Raw genomic sequence first — 7099 nt, forward strand, 5'->3', positions numbered from 1 at the left:
ATCTCATTCTTTTTAAGGGCTACATGGTGTTTTATGATAGAGATGGGCCGTGATTTATTTCACCCGTCCTCTGTTGAGGGACATTATCTCGGTCGCTTTTCACAGCTGAATAACACATTTTGAAAGAAAGTGCTGCCGTGTACTCTCTTACCAGGATTTACCTATCATGATCTTCTCTTTTGTGCCTTCCATGGGAGAAACCCTGGGCATTTTATTTTCATTTTCTGAAATTGGTTGTGTTACATTCTGGTGAAAAGAACCAAATACTGAGGAGTTTGCAGTCCAGCGTTCTCGGGTCCTGTTTTGCTGTTTATAATCCCCCTGACCTTGAGCGTGACAGTTCCTGCCTCTCGGGCTGAGAGTCTTCATGTGTAGCACAGGCTGCCCAGCCAGTGCTGTTGCAAAGAGCAGGAGCTGGCACCTCAGCCCGTGGCAGGGGCACCCGAGTGCCTTAGGCCTTCCAGAGCCCCTCTGAGTCTTGACGCTGCGTCTCGCTCTTGTCCAGTTGGCCAAACAGAGTCGCGGGTGAACAGCGTCCTCTTTCTACCCAGATTTCAGAGGCCTCCATCCACCAGCATCTCCCACCACAGGGACAACCACCCTGGCTATGTCTGCTGGCCCATTTTAAAGAACTGGGCCCCCGAGTCTCAGAGGAATCTGAGGAGCGGTTATCAGGCGGCCAGGGAACGTGAGCAGAGCTGCTGGCCCCCCAAAATCAGCAGGAAGCTTCCATGCTGTCTCCCAGGCGCACCCTCTGGATCCTGGCTGAGCTCGCGCCCTGTGCAGGCTGCAGTTTGATTTAAGCGGCTGTCTCCAGGGTCTCCACAGTGAACTATGGGCACATTAAGTGCATCTTCTCGGGCAGGCTATTCTACACCGTGGAAAGAACTAAAGAGAAGGTTACGGAGGAGAAACCTACCGAGGGTGAGGAGGAAAGGTATCCCTGTGTGGAGGCGGCTGTCCTGTGGTCCTCCCCACTGGGGGCACCTTGCTGGCCACCCCTGCCAGCACCACAAGGGGAAAGTCCAGACAATACTAGGTCTTCTTGATCACGTCCTCCCATTCTGGGGCTCCTGACAGTGAGGTGCTGTGTACACAGGGAGTAAATTGGAGGGGGGGTGGTTAGGAGATGCCCCAGGTGCTGTGGGTCCCGGGCCCGTACCTGCAGCCAGCACACCAGCCACCCTGTTGCTGAGCCCTGGGGTCTTCCTTCTAACCCACTCCCCACCCTCCCAAATCAAGATACTCCCTGAGGAGCTGCGTTAGTATCCAGTGGTTGCCATACCAAATTAACCACACACTTGGTGGCTTAAAACAACAGAAACCTATTCTCTTGACGTTCTGGAGGCCAGAAGCCCAAAACCAAGGTGTTGACAGGGTTGGTTCCTTCTTGGGGGTCATCTGTTCCATGCCTCCCTCCTGATTCTGCTGGCCCCAGCAGTCCTCGGTGCTCCTGGCTGTGGCGTGTCACTCCAGTCTCTGTGTCTGTATCATGTGGCTTTTCCTCTGTGCCTCTCTCTGTCTCAAATCCCCTTTTTCTTCTCTTAGGAGAACACAAGTCATTGGACTTAGGTCCCACCCTAAATCCAAGGTGATCTCATCTTGAGTTCCTTAACTTAGTGACATCCACAAAGACCGTAGTTTCAGATAAGGTCACATTACAGGAGTTGGGGTTAGGACTTGGGCATATCTTTAGGGGGTAGGCACTATACAACCCACCACATTGGGGTGTGATGACCCCGGGGTGTGAATAAAAAGCGTATTTCATCAAAAACTGTATTTACCTCTGTTGGCATTTAAAGTTAATTCTCATGATCACGTTGAGGAGTGACAAGCTGTCCAGAGGGTCGTGTTTATCAGACAGATGGAAGAGTGTCTCAGTAACACTGATCTGGAAGCCATGGGAACCGCAGAAAATGAGAACCAGCAGTTTCCATCTCACTGTGGGTTTCCGTGATTTCAAGTTTAAAATAAAGCAGGGTGTGGAGGGGACAAGGCGGGGACAGTAAGAGAGGCCCCTCCTGGAATAATCACAGATTCTAAGTTGGCTCTTAGGGACTCTTTATTCCTAAGCAACCTCAGAGAACCCCTTGAGACAAAGCTCCAGGAGTCATGGAATTCCAAAGGCTTTATTCTGAGAGTTTATTTTAGAAACTAGAGCTGTCTTTCGTTTGCCTGCCCCCAGTGACAGCTTTTGGGTCACAGTTCAGCAGATTTGTTCACTGGACTGTGTTTTGTAGGTCCCTACTCATCTCGTCTTCTGGAGGTGAATTAGCTTGTTTGCTGAACAATGAGCCTTTGGTAGAGGGAAGAAAGTACAACCGCAGACCGTGTGGTCCTTTAGAAGACACGCCCACCAAAGTCTTTATCTCATATTCCTTCCTTCCATCCTTTCTCTCTTCCTCTCTCTCTCCTGTCCATCCATCTAGGCTATGTTGGGGACTTACTGTTACCTCGTACGACAGTAGGAATATGAACGGGATGCGGTGTGCATCCATAAGAACTCACAGGCTGGTGAGGGGAGCAGACTAGTCTGATGCAATCTGATGACGTTAATAATGGAGATAAGAGTAATGCTGATAATAATGACCATTTACTGTCATGCCTTCTGTGTGTCAGGCATTGTAAGAAACAGGCATGATCTCATTTAATCCTTACAAAACCCTCATGTTACAGATGAGGAAACCGAGGCTCTGGAGGAGTAAATCACGCAACTAATAAGCATCAGTGCTGGGGCTTGTTAGATTCTAAAGCCAGGAACACAAAATGAGGAGCCGTGGTCCGGCTGGACAGGCAGAAAATTTGTCACTGGTCAGTGGGACTTAAAAATATAGTCTTATCTTTTGTAGATTAAAGAGAGTCAGGTGGCATCAGCTGGGCACAGAACCAGAGAACAAACATCGTCTTCTCTCCTTTCTGGCCCTGGCCTTTATCCCATTCTCTCTGTTGATCTGATGTAATCTATGTGGGTGGGCAGATTTATTTACCTTTTTGCTGTCTTTGATTTTTTATTGATCCTTTTGATATCCATTTCCTCTTTTAAGAAGCATTTGAGGGCAAAGCCCTGTCCAGACCTTTGCAGGTCTCTGCAAACACTGTCTCTCCTGTCCATCCATCTAGGCTTTGTTGGGGACTTACTGTTACCTCGTACGACAGTAGGAATATGAACGGGATGCGGTGTGCATCCATAAGAACTCACAGGCTGGTGAGGGGAGCAGACTAGTCTGATGCAATCTGATGACGTTAATAATGGAGATAAGAGTAATGCTGATAATAATGACCATTTACTGTCATGCCTTCTGTGTGTCAGGCATTGTAAGAAACAGGCATGATCTCATTTAATCCTTACAAAACCCTCATGTTACAGATGAGGAAACCGAGGCTCTGGAGGAGTAAATCACGCAACTAATAAGCATCAGTGCTGGGGCTTGTTAGATTCTAAAGCCAGGAACACAAAATGAGGAGCCGTGGTCCGGCTGGACAGGCAGAAAATTTGTCACTGGTCAGTGGGACTTAAAAATATAGTCTTATCTTTTGTAGATTAAAGAGAGTCAGGTGGCATCAGCTGGGCACAGAACCAGAGAACAAACATCGTCTTCTCTCCTTTCTGGCCCTGGCCTTTATCCCATTCTCTCTGTTGATCTGATGTAATCTATGTGGGTGGGCAGATTTATTTACCTTTTTGCTGTCTTTGATTTTTTATTGATCCTTTTGATATCCATTTCCTCTTTTAAGAAGCATTTGAGGGCAAAGCCCTGTCCAGACCTTTGCAGGTCTCTGCAAACACTGAAATGCAATCCTGAGTGCATGCACAGCAGCTGTTTATAAACGAGGGCTACTCTCAGTAAATAAGAATAATGACCGACAGCAACACGCAGGCTGCCCAGGGCTCTCATCGATCACTTGCAATGCATTTGCTCCTGTGGCTATTTCTTGCCTTGGCATTTATCATGTTGCAGAAGGCCAGGACTGATTCTGCACTATAATTGAATCTTACGAATGGGAGGGTGTTGTAATTAAAACGCTGACATGGCTTTCATCAGAAAATCTCCAACCACAGATCTAGCGCCGCCGGATGATAAATGTGTTCTTTCCTTTCGTGCTACCATCGCACAGATCCAGAGCTCTCATGAGGAGCGATGTGTAGAACAAGAAAAGATGCCTCTCAAAGTGTGCGAGGACCTTGGGTCAGGTCACTGGAGCGCCTTGTGGATGGGGCTTTAGGATCCTCCTCTCTGGGAACATTGAAAGGAGAGGCAGGAACATATGTGTGTTCAGCCCCTTCTCTGTCCAGGACCAGCCACAGAGGCTGCCAAGAACAATTGAGTCCTTGCCCTCAAAGTGGTCCCAGAAGAGACGCTCAAGGCTCTGCAGGATCTGAGAAGAGTAGTATTGTTTGTCGTTGTGGGGGAAGGTGGGACTTCGCAGAGAAGGCGGTGTTTGGGACTGGCTTCGAAGGCCAGACCTAGGGAAGTAGGCGCTCTTCGTCCAGGTTAAACCAGGAGGTGGGCAAGCAGATCAGAAAGTATCCTGCAGTCCAGGTCAGCTGGTGCCTCGGGCATTCAGGTGAGTGGTTGGAAAGGGGGAGAGAAAGGCCAGTTGTCATAGCCACACTTGCTCAGTGCCCACCCATAACTGGTCCCTTAGGGACTGTGTTGCAAAAGGCTTTTATTACTTGGCTTAACTACGGTTGCTCCTGATAGATCTCTGCCTCAGGGACAGCTTTTAAGTCCAAGGGCTCTCAACCATTAGGAAATGTGCCCTTGTGTTTTATGTTGGCATCTCATAGCCCAGTTTGCCAGAGAAAGGGCCTGGTGTCTGTGGAATCAGCCAGAGAGCCATGTGTAGATTAAGCAATTAAATGGAATGACACTCCTGTGACGCAGAAGGAACTGGCAGTTAGTCACCATGAAGGATGTGTGTCCCAGCTCTTTGACAACAGAAATCCTACTGCCCTGTCCTGAGGAGAACAATCCTTGGCAGTCTGAGTATCTGTAATAATTCATATCTAAATCAAAGGAGTTGGTCTTGAAGTTACTACAGCAAAATGAGATGCGAGGAAAGGGGCAGCTTCTGGCTTTTCCACTCGGCTCCTCACAATCCTGGGAGCCCTTCAGCCCCGGACCCGTTCCTATACCAGCCCCTCCCCCATTCTTGAAGGGACTATTACAAGTGGTACATTCTCATTATAGGAATTTTGAAAAACAAAAGAAAGCAGCATTCATAAACCCACCTTCTGGGGGACCACTTCAGCATGTTGTATTTTATTTCAACCTTTTTTTCAAACGTGTTTCAATGTGAAAATTCAAATAAATGCCATTCTAGTGGAACTTGGGCTGGATGGGGACAGAGTCTGGAGGCTCCTTGCTTTCAGTCAGACGGGGGAGGGGTTACGGTTTCCTGGATTTCTGAGGTGTCCTTTGTTTTGCTTTCTTGATTGGTTTAGGGAGTGGCTGAGGCTGAACTGGAACGGAACCCCAGTCGGACTTTCAAGATCGTCTTCAGAGCAAGTGATGAGGTGAGGGGTGGGCGGTGGGGGGTGGGAGTGTAGGGGGTGGGCTGTGTGTCCAGAAAGGGGGTCCTGCAGAGGTGTGTCTCTGGATGGCTTCCCTGGAGATGCTGGAGGACTGGAGGGGGGTGAGGGGCAGAGTTTGGGAATTAGCAACTTGATCTTCAAAAGAAGTTAGGGTGATTAGGATCCCACTCTATTGGTATCTCATTAACAGAGGAAAATTACATCCTCACTGTCACACAAGATCAGAGAATGATTATGATAGGGATCGTTTGGAAACTATACTATTCTCACTACTGCATTATAGTATGCATAACTGACTTACCCAAGTCCCAAATTAATGGATGTCTCTTAACAACCAAAGGAATTTAGGATGCTTTACCTCTGTAACTCGCACTCTCCTGTCTTTTCGTGTTAGTAGTCAGTGTAGTCAGTGCCTGCTTGGACCGTCCAGTGCTTTCCAGTGTCTTTACTGGTCACTTCTTATGTTTCACTCATTCATACTGAGATCAGTTTCTTTCTTCCTGAAGTACCTCCTTTACTAGTTCTATCAGTAAGGGTCAGTTAGCAGTAAAGTCAGATTTTTGGGGGGCCTGAAAATATATTTATTTTGCTTTTTATCTTGAAGAATGGTTTTATCTGAGTATAGAATTCCAGGATGAAAATTATTTTCTTTTAGAAGCTTCTGTCATTGCTTGTGAGAAGTCAGCCACAGGTCTACCCTCCTGTGTATTAATTATCTTTAGATAATTAGTTGTCTTAGACACTGTGGTGTCTAACCTGCAGTTTGGCCCATTTTCGAAGTTTTCTTTTTGATTTTATTTATGAAAATTGCATTTGGTTCTTTTTCAAATCATGCTGATCTCTTGATAGAGTCTTGTTCTATTCTTATTTTTCAGTGCCTTCTTTTCTGTCATTAATCATCTTATGCACACTCATTTCTTTTTCTCTATTTCCCTTCCTACCTCCTTCTCCCTCCCTCTTTCTCTGCCTCCATTCCTGGCCACCACAATTTCTACATTTGATGTTTTTGGAGAATCTTATTTTTCTGTTCACTATGCTTGCTACGGGGCCTTGTTGTGTATGAGTGAGTGTGAGTTTTGTAATTTTGGTGTGTGAGCTCATCTTCAGCAGCTCTTAATCTACACCAGTCTGCTTCAGTTTGGATTGAGGAGATGACCCTCTTGCGTTGTTTAACATTTCCTCTGTCAGGCATCCTGGTGGCATTACCTGCCCAGGCTCATGTGGTGGCTGTGGTTGTTGTATGCTTCACACCTTGGGGGTTTCCAGATCATGCAGATCATGCAGCATAAATTCAAATTCAAGTACTTATAAAGGAAGGCCTATAGCTATGAATTCCTAGGTTTACTGGGATTTACTATGGAGGGGCAGGAAATGTCTCATTTCCAGCTTCCTATCCATGGTAGTCCAGAGTCTCTCCTCCTGTTCCCACTGGTTGATAAGCCCAGGCCTTTGCATTACCAGCCTCTGCATCCACCCTGGGGCAGTCCTGAGGAGGCCCCTTGCTCTCCTGGGAGTTAGCATGTTCGTTACAGTCTGGTAAGGCACTCAGGTCTTTTGTTGTGA

The 7099-nt window shown here is 47.2% G+C and overlaps 1 protein-coding gene across 1 annotated transcript in view; it reads left to right on the plus strand.

The window, feature by feature from the left end:
• EPHX2 (epoxide hydrolase 2, cytoplasmic) overlaps positions 1-7099 on the plus strand; it is a 48584-nt gene that overhangs the window by 34816 nt on the left and 6669 nt on the right. The window lies entirely within an intron of this gene.

The sequence above is a fragment of the Galeopterus variegatus genome, unplaced genomic scaffold, assembly GCF_000696425.1.
Source record: "Galeopterus variegatus unplaced genomic scaffold, G_variegatus-3.0.2 Scaffold6871, whole genome shotgun sequence".
Lineage (NCBI taxonomy): Eukaryota > Metazoa > Chordata > Mammalia > Dermoptera > Cynocephalidae > Galeopterus > Galeopterus variegatus.